The following is a 22,691-nucleotide window of genomic DNA, read 5'->3' on the forward strand; positions in this document are numbered from 1 at the left end:
GCATATTTGTCATTTAAAACAAGCCAGATCTGGATACTTGGGAGATGTCAGATTGGCGTTTAATATCCTCCACTCTTTGTTTAACTAGCTGTTTTGCATGGTCAGTTCCACAGGATAAAAGTACCTCAGGCGCTAAGCTGTTTCTGACAATATAGCTATGAACAGGCCTGAGCCAGCTAGATTGAAAATTGTTTCTGGACATCTGAGAGAGCAGACCTTGGGGGTTGTAGTGACCTTTTAGCCACATGTAGATGGAGAGAACACATGCTCTTTCTTCAGCCTTAATAATACCTGCCTCCAGCCTTACGAATTTGTTGGATACACATCTGGGAACTTGTAAAACCACTTTTGTCCCAGATCATGTTTGGGTAGACTTTAAGACATATGACTAGAGTTGCCAGCTCCAGGTTGGAAAATATCTGGAAATTTGGGAAGTGGAGCCGAAGAAGGGTAGGGTTTGAGAGGGAAGAGACTTCAATGGGATATAACGCCATATGGTCCCCCTTCCAACGCAGCCATTTCTTCCAGGTGAACTGATCTCTGAACTGAACAGTGCACCATGCTTGCAAATCTCTACCCATGTCTCACAAATTTGTCTGCTTTTGACTAAAAATCCTTAGTTACATGCCTTTTCATTAATTTTGACAATGGAATCATTCTTCCTAGTCTTCTCTCTGTACTTCTCAGGAGGATATGTGACCCTGTGCATTTTGAATAGCTCTGTGGGAATGCTTAATTCAGACCTAACCAAGCTATTTTCGGAGAGAAAGATTTCCCATTTGTCATCATCATTAACCCTACCTGTTCCTTGTGCAACACTGTTAGAGAATGAATAACCACATTTCTATCTGGATGGGGAGAACCAAGACACCTGGTGAACTACAGTATTGCAGGGTCTGTGTTTCTGCTTTTTCTATCTCAATTTCAGGCCTCTTTTCAATTGTGCCAAAGGTTAATTGCTTTCTCCTGGATCCTTTAAACTTCTGGGCAGGTATCTATTCCCATTAATTGTTCTTTGTACTTTTTCACTTACTGGCTCCTGGAGTATGATGTGCAAAATCTGCCCTTTCCCTTTCTTGCTGATCCACCAACCATTCTGGTTTTGTTTTTTGCACACAGGTTGTACTAACCATTTGTTACTTGGCAGTATTGATTCCCAGGAGCAGCCTAGAATTTATGCTTTGTCTGCATTTACCACTAAATTGCCTTAAAATGATTGGACCTGCAAAATCTGCATGATACACAGGTATGAATCAGCCTAGTCATTGAGCTGTAGCTGTTTAAAGTGGATTGAAGAAAGTTTAAGACAGATTTTACTATTCCAGAGGTTAACGACACATTACACACACACATGCAATAGAACTCTTTTTTTTAAGTAACTTCAAAAAGGAAGAATTTTGAGTAGACAACAAGTAGTGGGAGCATTATAATAATTACCATTTTATCTTCAGTCCCTTTCCTAGTAATCCCTAACATAGAGTTTGCCTTTTTCACAGCTACAGCATGCTGGGTTGATGCTTTCATTGAGCTATCCACTATGACCCCAAGGTCTATTTCCCGTCTCAGCAGGTTCAGACCCCATTTGCTTATACTTGAAGCTGGGATTTTTTTTGTTCATATGTGCATCACTTTACACTTACCAACAATCAACTTCATCTGCTACGTTGTTGTCCACTCATCCATTTTGTGTAATCTGCAGATTTGGCAACCTAGTTCCAGATTATTTATGAACAAATTAAGTAGTACCAGCCCCAATACTGATCTTTGTGGGACTCCATTTATTCCTATTCTTTGCTTCCTGTCATTGAACCATTTTTTATTCCATAAGAGAACCTGTCTTCTTATCTAATAACTTCTAAATTTACACTGGAGCCTTTGGTGAGGTACCTTGTCAAAAAGCTTTTTGAAAATCCAAGTATATAATGTGCACCATGTCACCGCTGTCTACATGCTTGTGCACTTTCTCAAAGAACACCAAAAGGTTGGTGAAGCAAGTCTTTCCTTTGCAAAAGCCATGCTGATTTTCCCTCAGCACACTTTGTTCCTCTGTGTGCCTACTAATTATGTGATTACAGTTTCTCCTAATTTGCCTGGGACAGATGTCAGGCCAACTAGATTGAAATGTCCTGCTTCCTTTCGGGGCCCCTTTTAAAAAAATCAGTGTAATATTTCCTGCTCTTTAGTCTTCTGGTACAGTGACTAAATCTAGTGATAGGTTACATATACATGTTGGTAGATTAACTGTCTCACATTTGAGTTCTCTTGCATGTATGCCCTTAGGACCTGAAGACTTAGACTACCTTCCTGAAAATAGTATTGTGACATAGGTACATGCGCCACACTTTCCACAGTGAATACAGTAGCAAAAAATTAACCAAGCTTCTCTGCCATCTCCCCATCTTCCTTTAGCAATCCTTTTATTCCTTTGTCATCGAAAGACCCAACTGCTTCTCTGGTTGATTTTCTGCTCTGGATTTGTTTAAAGAAATGTTTATTGTTTTCCTTGATGTGTTTAGCAACCTACTTCTCAAAATCTCTTTCTGCACGCCTTATTGTTGATTTACATTTCTTTTGCTGGGATCTGTTGTCTGTTTTGTTCAATTCATTGGGGCAGACTTTCTGTTTTTAATAAATCTCTTTCTTTCACTTGCTCTGGGGAAAAAGAGAACAAGATATATTCAGTGTATCATAATCCACTCCACCTACACACAGACTCCAAATACAACCTCTTTATAAAGGCTTCATGTAGTTTTTTTTTCTCTTTGGGACTCAGATCATGTCTGAACAGGCTTCTCATGCTTAACTAGAGCTTTGAGAAATTCAGGTAATATCTCACCCACACCAATACCAGGAGTCTACTCCGCTGACTCCAAAAGCTATCCTAGTCTTGCAGTCATCCCAGACTGCAACTTGCATTGACCTTCCATCTACCCAGATTAAAGAGTTGTTGCACATAGCAGATTAGATGTACCGGCAGAGCCAGATTAACCATAAGGCAAACTAGGCACCAACCTATGGGCCTCACGTCTTTGGGGGCCCCGGGCCAACTTCCCTCCCCCCAGGTGAAAGAGGCAGCTTCTCCTGCTTTTCCTGCTGCCCATTTTAGCCTCTCCTGCTATCCACACCACCCATTTTTGCTTCCTCCGCTCTCCCTGCCATCCGTTTTCAATTCCCCTGCTCTCCCTGCCACCCATTTTCACCTCTCTCGCTTTTACCGCCACCTGTTTTCACTTCCCCTGCTCTCTCTGCCACCCATTTTTGCCTCTCCCACTCTCCCTGCCACCCGTTTTTGCTTACCTTGCTCTCCCTGCCACCCGTTTTCACCTCTCTTGCTCTTCCTGCTGCCTGTTTTTGCTTCCCCTGCTCTCCCTGCTGCCCATTTTTACCTCTCCCACTCTCCACGCCACCCATTTTCGCTTCCCCCGCTCTCCCCACCGCCCGTTTTTGCTTCTCCCGCTCTTCCCATCACCCATTTTCGCTTCCCCTGCTCTCCCTGCCATCCGTTTCCACCTCTCCCGCTCTCCTCGCCACCCGTTTTTGCCTCTACTGCTCTCACCGCCCATTTTTGCTGTCACCCCACTCTCCCTATTGCTCTTGCTGCCCTTGCTGCCACTCTCCTTTTTAATTTATTTTTAGTGTGTGTGATGTCATTTTGGGCCCCAGGGCTCCTCCAACCTAAAATTTTATTCCCTGCCCCCTCACTAAAATTTTTTGGCTGTGGGCCTGGCCAGGGTGCCCTGCTCTGTTGAGAAACATAGCGGTGGAGCAACAGAGATCATCCTAGGTATTTCATCTGTAAGACTAGAAGTAACCATGAGACTGATTTATGGATAAAACTGTGCTGGATCAAATCTTTAACTATTGGTTTCCCTAGTCCAGGGGTGGCCAAGCTTGCTTAACATAAGAGCCACACATAATAAACGTCAGATGTCTGAGAGCTGCAAGACAGGAATGTCAGATGTTTAAGAGCCACAAAACAGGAAGGAAGGCAAGCAAATAGATGGGGAGGTGGAAAGAAAGCAGCTTTAACCTTTAATACATTCTCCAAGCTGCCAGCTGGCTTGGCTTGGCGAAGTGATTTAAAGAGACAAATGCCTTCTCCAAGCTGGCTGATGGAGTGATGGGGGCTTTGAGAGCCACAAAATATGTGTGAAAGAGCCACATGTGGCTCCCAAGCCACAGTCTGGCCACCCCTGCTCTAGTCTGTTATCTGCAGCTACTGCTGTGCTCAAGCTTATGGGCAGAATGCTTGCTGTTAGGTGACCCATTTGTTTTTCCTCTGGTTCAGTTCTGTTCTGGGAAGTTCCAACAATTCATTTCTTGGTTTGACAAGACTATGTAAGATTCAGTTGAAGAGAACTTGGTCATTGTCCAAAACTCAATGAATGCTTCACCTGAGTTTTTGTATGCGTGTAATATATCTTGACACTATTATGGATAGCAAACTTTAGTCTTAGACTGCAATATTAGTAATTTCTTTGTTTTTACTTTTAAGCATTCATGTATCCACACCGTACTTTAGGAAACCTAAGTGAGATGTTATATCATTCATTTTGCTGCACATTACCAGAGATAACTGTTGCTGCACATTACCAGAGATAACTGTTTTCAACAATGTCTACTTTTAGCTTCAGTTTGCATTGATTTCAGATAGTCTGAGTTTTCAAAGACTACCTCTATGCTCAGTAAATTATTAAAAATTATAGTTCACATTTAGAATTATTTTGATGTTGATTTTCATGGCACAGTTATTTAAATTTCAGTTCTAATTTGCACAGGCATATCTTTTTACAGGTCCAGAACTAGCCGAAAGAGATTAGTACACCCCATCCTTAATACTATAGAAAGTCACTGTGGCTCTAAAGTACATTGTCTCTTGAACAGTCCTTCATCTGCTGCAAAATTCCCCAGATCTCACCTGGAGACTGACATCCCTAGCTTTGCTGAATCTGTGCAAGCCAACCAGCTGCTCTGGTGCCAGCCATTCTTGCTCTTCTTCATCTTCCTCTTCCTCTGAATTTCCCTGGTTACATTTCTATATTTTGGGTGATGATATCAATCTGTTTTGCGAGTAGTCTTAAAATACAAATAGAAAATACCTGTAGTTCATTGAATACTTTCACATGAATATGAGGCACCTTTTACAAGAAATAGGGCACATGTGATCCATACCAATATGCTCAGTACAGTTTTAGAGCACATCCTTCCTATAGAATATGTATGCATGCTTACCATTAAATAGGATGCATATCTGTTGAAGGTTATTTCTACTTGTAGTTGCAATCAGGGTAGTTAAAGAGTCACAAAATGGTTGATGCTCCCTCTTCCACACTTACTTTCTAGTGCATGCCAGATTCTGTGAATTCTGTTCTGCGTTACACACGATGTGCTAACTATTCATCTTCAACATGAAATGTAAGGATATTCTCATATATATGTGGCATATGGCAAATTTTAAAATAACTCTCCCAGTCTTTACCAGCCATGAAGTCATAGAGTTGGAAGGGACCCCCAAGATCATCTAGTTCAACCCCTTGCACAATGCAGGAAATTCACAAATACCTCCCCATAAATTCACAGGATCTGCATTGCAGTCAGATGGCCATCCAGCTTTTGCTGAAAAATTTCCAAGGAAGGAGAGTCCACCACCTCCAGTTCTACTGAGAAACTGCTCTGTCAGGAAGTTCTTCCTAATGTTGAGCCAGAAACTCTTTTGATTTAATTTTAACCTGTTGGTTCTGGTTCTAACTTCTGGGGCCACAGAAAACAATTCTGCACCATCCTCTATATGATAGCCCTTCAAGTGCTTGAAGATGGTGATCATATCACCTCTCAGCCACCTCCTCTCCAGGCTAATGGCTAAACATGCCCAGCTCCTTCAACCTTTCCTCATAGGACTTGGTCTCCGGACCCTTCACCATGTTCATTGCCCTCCTCTGGACCCATTCCAGCTTGTCTATATCCTTCTTAAAATGTGGTGCCCAAAACTGAACACAATACTCCAGGTGAGGTCTTACCAGAGCAGAGTAAAGCGATACCATCACTTCACATGATCTGGACATTATAAGTCTGTTAATACAACCCAAAATTGCATTTGCCTTTTTAGCCACCGGTGCCTGCAGGCTGCAGTGGGGGGCACGGGCAGTGGGGCAGGTACTCCAACTCTGAGATAATTTGTGAGGGGGCCCCCAAGATTTTGATTGTGTAGGGGCCTCCACAGGGTTTGATTCTGTACAGTAGGTATGTGCAGACACCAAATTACCAGGTTCAGTCCTTTTGACTAAGGTTTAACATTTATTTTAACATTTCAGTCATAATGTAACATGTCTGATGTCTGCCTCTTTGGAACCCTGAAGTTTGGACTCCTTCACAAGAGGAAGGGCTTTTTCAGATTGTAGTTCTGACAGCTGCATTAGCTTCTACAGTACTAACATAATTGGGAAGGGGGTGTCTGAAAATTAACTGTAGGGGTTGGGCACAATTGCTTTTTAGACTTGTGTTGATCCTGTTTGTTCCCAGTCTCTGGTTTCAACTATCAGCAATTGGCAATATGCCTGACATCTACAAGCCACAAAGGCTTATGAACTACTGCTTAATTAGTACTAAAAACAGTCTGATGAAATTATGTTTCTTCCCCCCATTTAAAAGCATTTTGAGGTACTCTACAATGGGATGAAAACACAGGCAGCTTTTGACAAAGAGAGCAGAAAGAAACCAGTCTGGAACTTGCAAATTACCCAGCTATAGACAATGACCAAGCAGAAATTGTCTATTGTTCCAGGGAGGGTATAGGGGAATTTCCATCAGCCTTGCCCAGTTTTCTGCTTTCATGATGTAACCCTCCTTATTAGATGACAAATGCACCTTAGTAGTAGGGTTTAGTGTTCAGTGAAGGAAATAATTATGTAAAAATCAAGTCACGAGAAGAAGCCACTTTCTCCTTACAAGTGACTCAGTGGAATGTGGGTGTAAGAAAGGGCTTGGGAAAAGCTTGGCAGTGATATTTTGCTTCTCCCTTTGGCTTTACCTAGGTAACCAGTGACAGGTACTTAGGTATAGTTTCATTGAAGAAGAATTGTGCCAAAAGCCTCATGAAAAAGTGGGGTTGTGGAGGGATTTGAATGGATTGAGAGAGATAGCACATTACGGGTATTCTGGAAGGCAGCTCCATTCATAATGGGCAGCAAGAGAGAAAGGGCAGAATTGTTTGAGGAAGCAGGTGACTTTTTAAAATTTATTTTTCACTGGCTTCCCCTTTAATAAAACATCGACGTTTGTGAGTGTAACAACAAAAGGAGGGGGAAATATAATAATAAACCAAGTGAATGAGATGGCAGCAAGATCAATCACCATTCACAACCATAGACAACGCTGCCTAGCAGGGGGCGGGGAGACATGGGCAAGGCAGAGAAAAAGAGGAGGCCTGGCTCACTGGCCAAGCAGGCCCCTTTCCATGCTGCCTCTATTTATATAGGATGTCATAGTATCCTGGTCTGTACAGTAGATACACTTTTGACTCTGAACCCTTGGGGAAGATGTGGGGATTGGTGGTGCTGCCCTCACCCTGACTCATGTATTCCACCAAGGTGGAGACACTGAGGACCTGGGCCAGCATGATGATGTGGATGTGGTTGCTTTCTCTGCACATGGGCTCCACCTCCTGCTGGCAGAACTCCTTTATGCTGTGCCCTCCCTCAATGAAGTTCTCAAAAACTTGTTCTCATGTTGCAGATACCCAGAGGTGAGCAGTCACAGGTATACCACCAGGGAATCCAAGGTGCTCTGGTCATTGAAGGAAGCCAGCTGGTCTGAGACCGTGGTTTGCTTCTCCACTTGCTCTATCGGGTCCATGAATGTGTTGTGAAATCCTCCCTGGGGAATTCTGCGAAGCCTTGTGACATCAGCATGTCTTTGCTTTTGGCAGCCACTTCTTTGAAGTGCTGCAGTTCCTTGCTGTCCTCCAACAGAGCTTCGAGGTTGAAGAAGTCAAATGCCCATTAGAAGCAGTTGCCATCCGGCGTCTTCCAGATGAACTAGTACTTTTCCAGCAAATACTTGATCTTCTGCTGATAGATAAGGTCTTTGTCAGTGCATTCTTTGTACAGGACTGACAGCTCCATCTTTTCTGAAACTAGCAGGTACAGCGATCTCCTGCTGAATTCGATTTTGCTGGGCCATTATAGCTTCATCATAGGCCAAGCAATTCAGCCCATTGGTGTCCCCTCTGACAGACTACAGCTGCTGTTGAAGCTCTTCCACCATCATCTTCATACTGGGACTGAGCAGAAGATATTTTGATAGCTGAAGCTGGTGGAGCTAGAATAATGAAGATCATGGATATATCTGGATATGAGAGTGGAGGGATTTGTACTGTCAAAGGCCATAAAGGGTCTAGATGTAAGGGTGAGTAGTTTGTGCCAGATCTGGAAGATCAGTCAGGAAGTCAGTATAGGTATCCGGGGGGAACAAAGAGGCAAATGGCTTTGGTGACACAGTTTTGGATTGAGGTGGTGGAGTAAGATGCAGCCTGGAAGACTAGGAAAGACAAGGAGCCTGTAGTAATTAAGTCCCAAAGAAAGCAGAGCTTGATGCGATTTTCATAAAGGGAGTAGAGAGAAAAAGGTCACAGTCTTGCAGTGTAGTTGAAAGGGAAAGCAACTTGATTTACAGCACAGCCCTAAAGGGTGGGGTGGGGGATGAACCAGCTCAGGAAATTGACTAGCCCTTACGTCAGCATAAGGGTCAGTTATGCTGGCACAGGACACTGATGCTTTGTTGCACCAGGACGTATGTGCCTTGGCTGCATACCAGCATGTATTTCAGGGAGCATAGCTGCAGTTAAATGGCTCCCTCAGCACTTTCAATGCAGGAACACCCCCCAAACAGGCACAAGTTACACCAACAAAAATAGCAGTGTATCCCATTGGCACCAATTATTCTGAAAAAACAAAGCCCCCCTCCCACTGCTGCTGCCACACCCACAAGATCCCTAGCAGCTCATGATGCATGATGACTCCCCATCCTCATCTGTGATGACCTCATCCTCTGCCCAGTATCCAACCATGCCCCTCCAGCCCTACAGATGCTTCTGGAGCATGAAGTAGGGCACACAGCATGGTACGCTGTCTGATCAAGGAAAAGCCCAGAGAGGGCACATAGAAAAATCACAGAAAAGGTACATAGCACAACTGGGCAAGCACTTGATGGGGAGAGCAAAGTCCACACTCTGTGGCTGACCACTCCCAGCTTTTACGCCTTACAGGTACCCCATCTCTTCTATCAGGAACCAAAGGGGCAGCCATGCACTGATAGGTAAGCAAGGTAGCTTTCCCCTAATCCCCTTTCCCTCCCTGGCCTCCAGCACCTGACCCCACCAGCCAAAGGTCCCTGACACCCCACACCATCAGCCTGGTGCACAAAGGGGATTAGTGTATGGGTCCCAGCCCAGGACAGCTACAAGAGGAAGGGTCCCGAACTGTCAGTTGTGCACTGGATGGGAAGCCTCAGCAGTTAGCAGGGTCTCTCCTCAGACAGTGCACTATGGAGGGTGGGGGGAGAACCACTATTCTGAGTGGAGTGCATTACCACACAATCCCTGAACCCATTCCATTGCAGGTGCAGAGTTCCCTTAAGCAAATGCCAGTGAGGATCCTTCATCAGCTGGTGGTGTGGACACAAGTGCCACACAGGTGAGAGGAATGGTTTGCACAAGCTTTAGGGGGCATGGTTGTGGCACAGATCTGCCTCATGGGCTGCAAAGTACATTTTTGGGTGTCTCTGGGGACATCCCAGTGCCTGGCAAGCAGCTATAGGGATCTGGTTGCCTGTATTGGACCATTTTCTCCACAGGTCAAAACCCAACAGGGAGGCTTCCGATACCAACCATCAAGCCCCCAGCTCACTCTGTGCCCTGGTTGCATAAGAAACCTGACTTCAGAAAGTGCTACTGCAATCAAGCCTGCTGCTCCCTTGGTCCCCTGGCCCATTAGCAAGCTGCCTAGGGGGCATAATACCCAATTCCTCTGAGGCTATGTGGTGGCAGAGTTGGCAGTTCTCAGCTCCTTTGTTCTCATAGTCCTCAATAAAGTTATTTGTTTGGGTGCAGCTGTGTCTGTGTGTGTTTGCCTGAGTTGTTGGAAGGTGGGTGCAGTGGTTTATTCACTACACTGATGCTGCAATCCAGTGGCAGAGAGGATGGTTCTCATCCCACTATTAATGCTTGCACATCTCTGCACACGGATCAAAGGATGGGTTGGGCAATGCACTAGAACCGTCACCTTCCAAATCAATAGCACACACAGTGCATGGAGAGTCTCCAGGATGCAGTGAGATCCCTGAGAAAAAGCAGCTGGGTTATTAGCGGCAGAGCCCAGACAGCAAGGGGACTGCTCAAGTCAACAGTGGGACCTGCAGATACTTCAATTGAAGGAGGGAAATGCCAGGAAAGACCAAATGGGGGAACACGGCCCAGTTAGGTTGTTCCACCCCATCAAGTTCTCTTGGAGCTGACTTAGTTGGCCTACAGCACTGGAAATGGGCCGCCAGCAGCATTCACCTTGAATGGCTGTCTTTTGCCAATCAAACCAATGCTCATTGATTTTTGGGGTATGGAAAAGGGCTGCTGAGCTTGCACTCCATAGGGGGGCTGTTTGCCAAAAAAAGTCATTGCTGTGGCCATTGTGTGAGTGACCATATTGGGATGACCATAATGATAAATGCAGTTCCTGTGGGTGCTCGGCCAGGCCTCAGCTGCCTTTTTCTCATTCTGGGGCCCAGTGCTCTCAGAGCTAGAAGCACCCATTGTGTGTGAGGTGGGTGTCTAGGACTGAACCATGGAGGAATCAGCTATCTGTACAATATGTGGTTCTTTCCACAACCCACAACTCCTTAATCATAGTGGCTGGACTCTCTGAAAGGATTCTGTCTCTGCACATGCCCTTTGCCAGCGGCAGCAAATCCATGAACTAATAATGAAAAATATTTGCCATTCACAGATTGTGGGAATTCCTAGCTCTGAAGTCACTGTTGTCCCATCCCCTTTTTAGGGGATCAAAACAAATGTGAAAAACAGGACAGCTCCAGAGTGGAGCTGGAAAAGCCCTTCACTGTGGCTGAAGGGGGCCCAGCAGCCAACTCCAGTCTTCCCCCATGTCAGTTGGCTCGGTGTGACAATGGCTGAGCAGGGGCTTGCAGCTGCAGTGGATAATGCCGACAATAAGAAGCCAGAAGCCCTCTACGTAACAACCATCAGAAAGTAAAACTTGACTATATTTCAAAATTAATAACAATAAATCAGGTTGGTGGTCAACACCTCCTGTGCCAGATGTGTTCCCATACCCATTCCCACTCAGTGTGCCCTCTGACAACCTGCCTCGCTACTGCCTCCATCAACTGCTCAATGTCCAGTCCCCCACCCAGGGACCCTCCAACATGCTCCCTCTGAAGTTGGCAGTAGCTGTTGGTGCATGGCCATGTTGTTCAGTGTCGCACAGCTTGGCCACAGCCAGGGGCTTCATGGCCTGGTGCCTTCCTATAAGATGGAGGCAACAGAACTCCATATTCGGCTGCCCAAATGCCTGCTTGATCACCATGTGTGTTTGGCGGTGGGCTTGGCATTGACTGCACAGTCTGGTGTATCATCCTCAGGATATATTGTTAGTGAATATGGGAGTAGGGGGTAGCCATGATCACCTTGGTAGGATGCACTGAGACTCATCAGGAGTGGTGCCTCCATCTTGGTGGGTGGGGATGTCACCTGCTAGCTGGGTGCCTCCCCTTCCCACACTACTGACTTGGGAGCCATCCTTTGTCCTCTGGTCAGGTGGTCAACAGGCACTTGAGCCCAGATGATGCAAAAAGCTGTGCATCAATGACACTGCCTGGAAACTTGGCTATGAGGTCCATGAAATGCCTTGGTGGTCACAGGACACCTGTTTATTCAGGCTGTAGAAATGATGGTGGTTTTAGTAAAACTGTGGTTTCTCCCAGGGGTCAATGAGGGCAATGTGAGTGCAGTCCACAGTCCTCACAATGATGGGGAGACCTGTGAATACTTTAAAGCATGCCCATATGGGTGCCAGCTCCCTCTCTTATGTGAGGAGGTGCACATGCTTAAGTTGACCAGCATGGCATCCAGAAAGCTATGCAGATAGTGGCTTACTGAGGACTGGGATGCCTCAAAGATTTCTGCCATGACCCCCTGGAAGAATGTGGTGAACAGGACCCTAAGGGAGAATAGGACCTTCTGAAGAACAGGAAGGCCATGGGAGGGGGGAGCTTGGCCCTGGAGGGCTGGCTTCAGTTCCTCACACAGAGCCTGGATGGCTGCTCTGTCTGGGTGGAACCAACTCAGAGGGATGCTGTCTGAGACGTGCAGGATGCTGGTGCATGCCTAGTAATGTTGGCACAGTGCCTTCTCCACAATCACTGTGCCACTCATAGAGTGCTGGGAGTAAATGGATACGTTGCATGCCTAGCAGAGGCAGAAAGGGGCGCTTCCAGGAAAGGTTGGCTGGGGTCTTTGGAAAGAAGGGGCTGCATTCACTATGGTGAACTATAGTGCAGGGTACTGGCTGTGATCCCCCTGTACCTACCACCTCTCCCCATGGATGACTGCTGTGTGTACAGCCTTCTGATGGCTGGTGCCCAGTGTGGGAACATGGGGGTGGGATGGGATGAGACCAGGGGTTCATGACTTCTCATAGTGCCTTGTCCTATTCCTGCAGTCTGCAGTGTGTGGGTGGCATGGCTATGCCAACATCTGGCAGCACCAATGGCCACCACCAGGACCAAGGCTGAGAAGGTGCTGCTGTAAATGGTGGTGGTGGAGTATATGAACATAGCCCTACTGACAGCCAGGAGCAACTCTGCTTCCTCATACTGCCATGCCTTCTGGTTCATGGTAGTGGAATGAGTCTCTGCTCTGTCCATCCTGAAGCATTGGAATGACTCCTTCGGGTGAGCTTGGAAGTGCATCCAAGCCCTGATGTATCCTTTAAAAGTTGGTGGAGGAGGAAGGTTTGCCAGGACCAGAGGGTGTCATGTGGCTAGTAATACCCCCTGTGATGGTGGGTAGCTGCAACATTGAGGTGCTGAGTGGTGACAAAGGTCCCACAGCCTCCTGATCTCTGCTGGTGGCCCACCACCTGCCACCCACAGCATTGCCACACACCCTGGACATCCTGACTCCTTCCCTGTCCCCCGCAGATGAGTCTCAGAGTGTGGATGCCATTCTAGGATCATCCATGGAAGTGACTGAGGGGGGGCCAGGCATTATCCCGAGTTTCTGACCCCTGACCCCAATCCCTAAGGAAGAGGGGGACTCTGCCATTGTGATGCTCCTCTGACATCCCTGGGACCCTTCAGTCAGGGCCACCTTGCCACATGTCCAGCCAGGAAGAGATGGAGCTGAGGGGAGGGGAGGGGAGGGGAGGATGGCCATGCTGGCCAGGTTCCAGTGATGGGAGAGAGAGGTGAGGTGCCTGTGAGAGGGGCTGGTGTTGACAAGGTGTGACTAAATGCGTGGGCAGTTGGGCTGACTCTCTGCTGTCTTTCCCCCTATCCCAGGACCCTTTCCCCTAACGTTTGCAGCTGATTTCATGGACCAGCTCCACACCCTGATCCCTACAAGGCAAAGGTAGTGGTGGCAGCCTCCGTGGTCCTGCAGACATTGGGCATCTCAGAGTCCCTCGGGCCAGCAGATGAGGACAAGTCCATTCAGTGGGAAGAATCAGTATCTTCAGATAACAGTACACTGGGCTACCAGAAACTTGGGAGGGGAGGGATGGCAGGGGCAAGCTTCATCCTCTGGAGTGAGGTGTGGCAGCGTCAGGTGGCCCAGATGACAGTAGAGACTCCAGCCCCTTGCTGGAGCCCTGGACACAGCTCATCACCTCCACCCTGTCACAAGAGAGATCAGTTCTTGGGGGTGTCAAGAGGCAATAGGACCTCATCCACTTCTTTGGCATAACAGAGAGAGGGCTCACTCAGTCTGAGAGGTCAACAAGATTTAGTGAATTAAAAGTGCATTGATTATTACATGAAGATAGCATTACAACTGACAATAGAAAATTCATTCGGAGCATTCTTCCACCATGTGCATGCACTCCCCCAGTAACCCCACTCATACTCCTGAGATTTTACTTCTGGAGTGCATTCATGCTGACATACAATGCAGATCATAGTAATCTCACCTATATGCTGGCTAGGTTGGAGAGAAGTAGAGATTTGATAGAGAACTTTCCTACCTCTCTTTGGTTGCATGCCAGATTAAATGCTCCTAATTCTAGCTCTACCTTGGTTAGGGTCACTTAGGAGATGGGCAGACCCACCTTTCCTAGGCAGCTCTGGGGATGGTCTTCCTCTTGGAATGTACAGCTAATGTGTCTCAAGGTTCTGTCTTTGCTATTAACTCTTCCTGGCCCTGTCTTGCACCAGAGAAGGGTCTTATTGAAATAATCAATACTATGTCACCTAATCATGTCTTTGTCCTTACTGACAAATAAGATGTGCGTAGTTGAGGGCAACATACCTTACTAATATTGAAGCAAACTTTTTACACAGAAAGAAGAGCACAAGCATAATCAGACTTGAAGAATAAAAAATGGCTCCAGTTTAGTTCAGTCAAGGATCAATAACACAGCTCTGAGTTCTCAAACTGGGTTGTCTCTAGTAGCCCCCGTCAGATCCCCCATGCACTTCAGAGGCACTGGGTTCTTCATATCTGGAGACAGCACAATTCTGGTCAGATTTTCTCTTCTGCTGTCCAGCACTCTTGTCCCGCCCAGCCCGAGCGGGGACTGCGTGGAGGAGACCCCCCGGCGCCTGCCAGCCATTCCAAGCCCTCGTCGTCGCCCCAAGAGCCTTCCCCACCTCTCCAAGCCCCCGTGGCGGCCCCACCCCTCACCTCGACTGACGGGGCGCCAGCAGCCACCCGAGCGACGCCTCCCAGACGACGAGCCCGGCTCCGAGTCCGCGAAGTCTGGCCAGGGCAAGACGCCGGGGAGCAAGAGGGAGAAGCTGAGCCCAGCACCGGGCCAGGAGGAGGAGAGCCGTTCATCTCGTCGCAGCGCGAGACGCCCCATCGCAGCATGCAGCCGAGGGCTAGGACGCCCGAGGCACGCCCAGTCAGCCCAGCCCTGGCTCGCCTCTCCCGGGCGTCTGGGGCTTTGAAGGGGGAAGGAGCCAGAGAGGGGCAGGACCCGGGAAGGGGGAAGGTTGGGTCGGGAAGCATAAAAGGAGGGAGGGAGGAGGTCGCTGAGGAAGCTGGCTGATGCTCAAAGAGGCTGCCTCGCGAGAGAGAGGGACAGGAGCCGCAGCACACGGGGGCCTGCGGTGAAGTAACCCAGCGCCCACCCCCCTGTTTCTGAGACCTCTGGGGAACGCCCCAGAGTGCCTGGGAGGGGCAACGGCGACGCCGGGAGACCGGGAGGGGTACCGAAGACCCGACAACTCTGATATAGGCACGGTATCGAAGAATCCAAGTGATACAGTATGGCCAAAACTTTCCTGGCAATCCAGTGCCTTGATGCAACTTCAAAGGCCATTACAAGACTCAGTAGCATAGCTCAGAACCAGGTTGTCTCCAACAAGAGATCCTGCCCAGAGAAACAGTCACCTGGGTTAGAGTTTTGAATTGAAGTGAGACAAGAGAGCTCCCTCACAAGATCTGTTCTTGCAGAAAAGTAATTTAATCTGCTTGTCCCACCTCATTCCAGCTCCAAGCCTATGTAGCTATTCCTCCACATATGTCTCACAACTCTGGGAGTGATCTCCACAGGGGCTGGGGGAGGTGCATGTTCCTTATACAGATGCTTACACACATATCGATGAGTGAGACAGCCAAATGGTAATATCAGACAGGCAACTGAAGATGTGTGAGGAGAAATTTCAGGTATATAGAGGCTGAGCTGAATGTCATCAGCTGAAACTGATACTGAAAGCTATGGGATTTGATGAGGCCATCCAGAAACAGTGTATGTAGAGATAAAATGGGGAGAATACAACCTCATCCCCAAAAGTTGTAAACTAATCAAATTTTATCTTAACCAAACAATCCAGACAAGGTGAAAGTAATCACAGAAAAGCTTTGTCTTTTAAAAATACTCATCAGAACGTTTATTTAGTTCTGTCAGTCAAAGGTTACTCTTACTGGACTCAGCAATACTTCTGTAGACTTCCATCACCTGGGGAGAGGAAGTAACTATACATGACACCAATGGACTGCCTCGAGTCAGGCCAGAGCCCCCCACAGGAGGGGGAGGGGGAATTCCTTTCATGCTCAAGTGGAGAACTAGGTGAATTCCTCACCAATCCACCTGGTAGGTAAGTAGGCAATATGGAGATAGTTAGATTCTCAGAGTAAAGTCCAATTTATAAGGCTTCCTTCTGTGAATATGCACAAAACATGACAAGGGTGACTGGATACTCATGATGACTGGATCCAAAAATCTCCCTCCTTGCGCAACCATATTTCAAAGTTTATTTGGGAAGGACAGATTTTGCCTTTGACTAAGAGTGAGCTGCTCTAGCTGGGGTGCCAGAGGTGTCAGATAGAAGGAAGCTTTCATTTGGACTCTTCTGAGGTGATGCTTGTCTTGCAACTCTGACTTGTCAGATCTGGGAAAATTACTTAACTTGTCCTTCTTGAAAGTATGATAGTTTGGTTCAGCTAAGATCCCTACACAAATCTGGCCTCCCCTCCCAACCCCACCACCACCACCAGTGGTGCATTCATTGCAACATTCAAACAAGACATCAGATATGTCTTGCTTAGGTAACATGCATAGCTCTCTGCCCAAGTTGTTCTGTTTCAATCAGGATGCACTGTCAAGTGGTAATTAATGCTGGCACAGGGTAACATGCAGCTATAAGTATATAACCTTCCATTTTGATGGTGAAGACAGACTCAAATAACCTGTGGGGAGAGGAGAGTGGATCTAGGAGAAGGGAGACATAAAGTAGTTGAATGACGGCTCTCAAGAAAGTACCGGCTAGCAGACTTACTGATTATAGTGTGCCTATTCTTCCATTAATGGCCATGTAGAACAGGATGTTGAACTATGTATTGGTCAGCTCCAGCAGGGAGCTTGCATTCACATTTTCATATAGTAGCGGTTATTATACAGCATTGGGCCTTCCATATTTCTCTATCCTCACCAATTGGATGCCATCTTAGGTCATTTTCCCTGGTCATAGATGTGATCAAGATGCCAAATCAGTGATCATGTAGATAGCTGGAAATATAGTGATCTTGTCTAAGAAAGTCACAGCAACTTGTATGGATAAAACCTGAGCGTTGTGGAGTTTTCACTAATCATTGGCCATGCTGCTGTGATACTATGGAATCTGTTAGTATACCTTCCTTGATCTTCTGGTTTCTGAGCTGAGTTACTTCAATGAACCAACTCCCATCAACAGATTCACAATTGTAAAAAGACTATTCTGATGCCAGATGTGAAACAGGGTTGCACTTTTTACATCTTCCATTTGATGCAAATGTTATCTCATCCCATGAGTGAGATCCTGTGTGGTGTTCAGTAGTACCTGGCATTTGTTAACTGCCCTGTGTGTCTGCTCCTCTCAATCTAAAGAAGGGCAGGTATCCCCAGAGGAATGAACAGCTTTAGAAATTTCTTTAAGCATCTGTCTCTAATCAGAGTATTAGACATAATAGTGGCTGCCCCAGCAGAACATCAGCTGGGAGAATACCTTGCTACCAGCTGCTAAAGCCTTCAGGGGTTAGTGTCTGAGGAGCTGTCTGTCTGTGGTTTGCATCGTGGTAGAGCTGGGCTTTGTAGTTAGGAAGCAAGGAACTGTAGAACAAAGCCACAGAGTTATGACTGGAACCCAGACATAAAGAACAGAATGCTTGCATTTATAAAGCATAGAATGTGATAGCACATTTGAATAGTATAAGTAGGCATAAAAAGAATAGCATGATTATAGTAGACCAGAATGTCATTTCCCTCCAATCCCATGCCTATCTCCCTCCAGACATGTATTATCTTTTATACAGACCAAACCTCAGTGTGCCCAAAGTTTGTTGTTGAGAATTAGATCAGGATTGCACTGTTAGATGGTGTGCATATTCTCCTTAAATAAAAAATAAACTTGGTTAACACCTTTTTCTTTCCTGTAGTTGCTGTTTCAACATCATTCTGCTCCCACCCCTTCCTTGGCAGCTATTTCTATTTCTTCTACTTTTATGAGCTGATATTGTGACCTCGCATGGGTTCACTGGGCATCAGCAAATATCACAAAGATTTTGTTCTGTTATCTATGAGTAAAAAAGAATAGCTGAACATCTTTACAAAAAGGTGAAAATTACTGAAAACGTGCGTTTTTCTACTGCTAAAATATTATGAATATTGGTAGCTTTTTATTATGCATGCTAATCACCAGAATATTTTTGAGTTTTGTAAGTGCCTCTTTTGAATCCTGATTCCTTGCAAGAGTGCTATGTTATGCATAGATTCCGCTATTTTTGAGCAGTGAGTACAGAGGTATATATCTTGTGTTCAAGCACAGTGGTGTTAAAAAGAGTTTTTTTTAACAGACCTCACCACACTTTTAATATATGAAGACTGTTTGCCTGTTGTCCAGTGTTCTGGCTTACGCACAGATATTGCTGGCTATGAGACATTTAAGATAAACCTAGTGTTGTGAGTTCAGCTGTGAGTTGATGAAACTCCATTTTATTTTGAATCGGGGACTGAGGAGATACACAGACAGGCAGGGAATATATACAATAGGTACATACCAAACCACACCAATTAAGTCAGTGGGAAACCACCCTATTGGTCTATCCAGGATCCTATTATTTGCATATAGTAGTTACATGCCTGGAGCCACGATTGGCCAGTTCACCGGGAACAGCCAATTGCAGTGTAGGCATTAGGATCCTGGAGGGCAGAAGCAAGCTTTGTAACAGGACCATATGCCAATATATAACACCTTGGCTTGTATTTAGGAACCTTAACCTTTTCTTTGCTCCTGTTTGCGAGATTCAAACATTCCAGAGGGAGTTTTTTTTGTGGGGGGGGGGGGAGGGTTAGATCCTTCAAGGTTAACAACTTGAGCTTTTGAACAGGGAAGCTGCCATATAGAGTTTAAGCCTTGGAGCTTGTGTAGAAGAGAATGTAGAAAGAGATTTAATTCAGTATGTAAATACTGTGATTGAAAACCACAGGGAAGAAAAAATCAATCTACTTAAAAATTGTATTCAAAGCACTACACTGTGGATTTTAGCCATCAATTTTGTGATAATGAACTCTCAGCAGCTTGTCACACTGTGAAATTGGCCAGTATCCTTCAAGTCATCTCAGTCAGCAAATCTTGCATCACTTTTCCAAGAGAGATGATATGCAATGCAAGCCTAAGAAGAACTGGTGGCCATTTGTAGAAAATCTTATACATGTATCTTCTGATTGATTTACTCTTTATATTTTTGCCTTTTCTTTCGTTAAAGTCCAAGCTACTGTTTAGGAGCTGTACATAGCTTATCATTTCCTGTGTAGGAAACTGCCTGTAACTCCTCCTTTATAAGTGATGAACATGCTTTCTGTTTTGCCATGTCTGTCTGTGGGAGTTGTTACATCTGCTCAAGATAATGATGCTGAAGTATTAGTGTGGTGTCAGTATCATGGTTCTAGCAGTAGGCTTCTGCAGAACAGAAGAGTGTAAGATGTTGTGGTTCGACAAGTCCCAGTGAGTTTCAGTGAAATTTTTATCTTGCTGTTCAAAATATGTCTTGAATACTTTTGAAAACAATACGCAAGGAATTGGGTTAGGTATTGCAGGACTTGGTGGCATAGCAGGCATTGTGCAATTGGAATTGCTAGATTTGATTCCACTAATATTTAATCAGCTGTGATTTTTACATTGAATAGTTGGTTTTCCCAGGGGCACCATAAGAAGCAGAGACCAAGCTACAGTAAATAAGCTACCTAATCCATTTTAGACATAAGCCAAGAGCCCAGTTTCCTCATCTGTCAGGGTTCTCCCTTCCCTGGATTTATGAGGTGTTTCATTCTGCAGATATTCAGTTTTTCCTGCAGTCCATAGGTGCAAAGGGCATGCTGTCTATTCAGTTGCTGTGTGAAACAGAGAGATTTATTACTTGTTCTGGTGGTCAGTCCAAGAAACAGTTAAGCCTAAGCACCCTTTTCTCATTATATGTAGCTTGAGTTGAGGTTCACCTTGCTTGTGTTGAGAAAGCAAAGTTGTGGTATAGTTTGTGGCTCTAGAGAACTGAATTGATTCATGAGTATACAGTATGTCACAGAAGTGAGTACGTCCACTCACATTTTGTAAATATTTAAGTATATCTTTTCATGTGACAACACTGAAGAAATGATACTTGGCTACAATGTAAAGTAGTGAATCTACTCAAAATTACGCAAACACACAGCCATTAATGTCTAAACTGCTGGCAACAGTGAGTACAGCCCTAAGTGATAATGTCCAAATGCGGCCCAAAGTGTCAATATTTTGTGTGGCCATGATTATTTTCTAGCACTGCCTTAACCCTCTCGGGCATAGAGTTCACTAGAGCTTCACAGGTTGCCACTGGAGTCCTCTTCCATGATGACATCACGTAGCTGATGGATGTTAGAGACCTTGCGCACCTCCACCTTCCATTTCAGGATGCCCCACAGATGCTCAATAGGGTTTATTGAGTGCTTGGCCAGTCCATCACCTTTACCTTCAGCTTCTTTAGCAAGGCAGTGGTCGTTTTGGAGGTGTGTTTGAGGTCATTATCATGTTGGAATTCTGCCCTGCGGCCCAGTCTCTGAAGGGAAGGGATCATGCTCCGCTTCAGTATGTCACAGTACATGTTGGCATTCGTGGTTCCCTCAATGAACTGTAGCTCCCCAGTGCCAGCAGCACCCATGCAGCCCCAGACCATGACATTCCCACCACCATGCTTGACTGTAGGCAAGACACCCTTGTCTTTGTACTCCTCACCTGGTTGTCGCCACACACGCTTGACAGCATCTGAACCAAATAAGTTTATCTTGGTCTCATTGGACCACAGGACATGGTTCCAGAAATCCATGTCCTTGGTCTGCTTGTCTGCAGCAAACTGTTTGCGGGCTTTCTTGTGCATCATCTTTAGAAGAGACTTCCTTCTGGGATGACAGCCCTGCAGACCAATTTGATGCAGCATGCAGCATATGGTCTGAGCACTGACAGGCTGACCCCCCACCCCTTCAACCTCTGTAGCAATGCTGGCAGCACTCATACGTCTATTTCCCAAAGCCAATCTCTGGATATGATGCTGAGCATGGGCACTCAACTTCTTTGGTCGACCATGGTGAGGCCTGTTCTGAGTGGAACATGTCAAACCACTGTATGGTCTTGGCCACCATGATGCAGCTCAGTTTCAGGGTCTTGGCAATCTTCTTTTAGCCTAGGCTATCTTTATGTAGAGCAACAATTCATTTTTTCAGATCCTCACAGAGTTCATTGCCATGAAGTGCCATGTGGAACTTCCAGTGACCAGTATGAGGGCGTGAGAGCGATAACCTGCTCTCCCTTCACACCTGATACCTTGTACCACTAATGAGTCACATGACACCAGGGAGGGAAAACCGCTATTTGGGCTCCATTTGGACATTATCATTTAGGGGTGTACTCACTTTTGTTGCCAGCAGTTTAGACATTAATGGCTTTATGTTGCGTAATTTTGAGGGGACAGCACATTTACACTGTTATACAAGTTGTAGACTCACTACTTTACATTGTAGCCAAGTGTCATTTCTTCAGCCTTGTCACATGAAAAGATATACTTAAATATTTACAAAATGTGAGGGGGTGTACTCTCTTCTGTGACATACTGTATTTCCTCTTTATGCATATCATCTCCTTCAACTTTTGTTTTTTTCTAGTGGACGTAGTATTGCTGTTTAAATATTCTTACAGTATGAATATCATCCATGAGAACAGGTCATGTAGTGGAGTCCACATCATACTAGTCCAAAATTCTATACCAGAAATGGGGAGACCTACATTCAAATGCTATCCAGTCAGTCATCAAGTTAACTGGATGACTTTGACCCAGCCTAACCTCACAGGATTATTGTGAGGATAAAATGGGGGAGGAGAGAACCTAAGCCCTTTAGAGGAAAAGTGGGATAAAAATGTGTAGATAAATAAAATAGAAAAGTATAGCAAAACTCTAATCTTCTGAGCAATGGCCAGAAACCATAGTTGCTGCTGGGTTTAAAATCCCTGTTTTTCCTTCCCCTTTTTTGCTGTAAAATGCCATACTTTTCCCAGTAGTACGACGCTCCATATGAATAAAAAAATGCAATTATAGAAATAGAATTTCTGTTTCTAGGATTGCATATTCTGTTTCTGGAGGACATGTTGTGCTAGACTCGTTCCAGTCAGGCTTCTGCCCGGGCCATGGGACAAAGACTGTGTTGGTCACCCTAACAGATTACTTTCTTAGACAGCTGGATTGAGGTAGGTCATTGCTGCTGCTGTTGTTGGATCTCACAGCAGCATTTGACACAGTGGAGTATGCTCTGCTGATTCACCGACATGGGAATATGTGGGGTAGCATTATAATGGCTCTCCTCCTTCCTCCACGGTTGGGGACAAAGGGTGGTACAGGGTAAGGAGATATCCACTAGGCACCCACTTTTATGTGCTGTTCCTCAGGGGACACTCCTTTCCCTAATAAT

General features: G+C 45.7%; 1 protein-coding gene and 1 pseudogene across 6 annotated transcripts in view; one reads left to right on the top strand and one right to left on the bottom strand.

The window, feature by feature from the left end:
• ST3GAL3 (ST3 beta-galactoside alpha-2,3-sialyltransferase 3) overlaps positions 1-22,691 on the top strand; it is a 517,471-nt gene that overhangs the window by 323,804 nt on the left and 170,976 nt on the right. The window lies entirely within an intron of this gene.
• Positions 7,390-8,262, bottom strand: LOC132566529 (ubiquitin thioesterase OTUB1-like; annotated as a pseudogene).

This window comes from Heteronotia binoei, chromosome 2 (genome assembly GCF_032191835.1).
Source record: "Heteronotia binoei isolate CCM8104 ecotype False Entrance Well chromosome 2, APGP_CSIRO_Hbin_v1, whole genome shotgun sequence".
Classification (NCBI taxonomy): domain Eukaryota; kingdom Metazoa; phylum Chordata; class Lepidosauria; order Squamata; family Gekkonidae; genus Heteronotia; species Heteronotia binoei.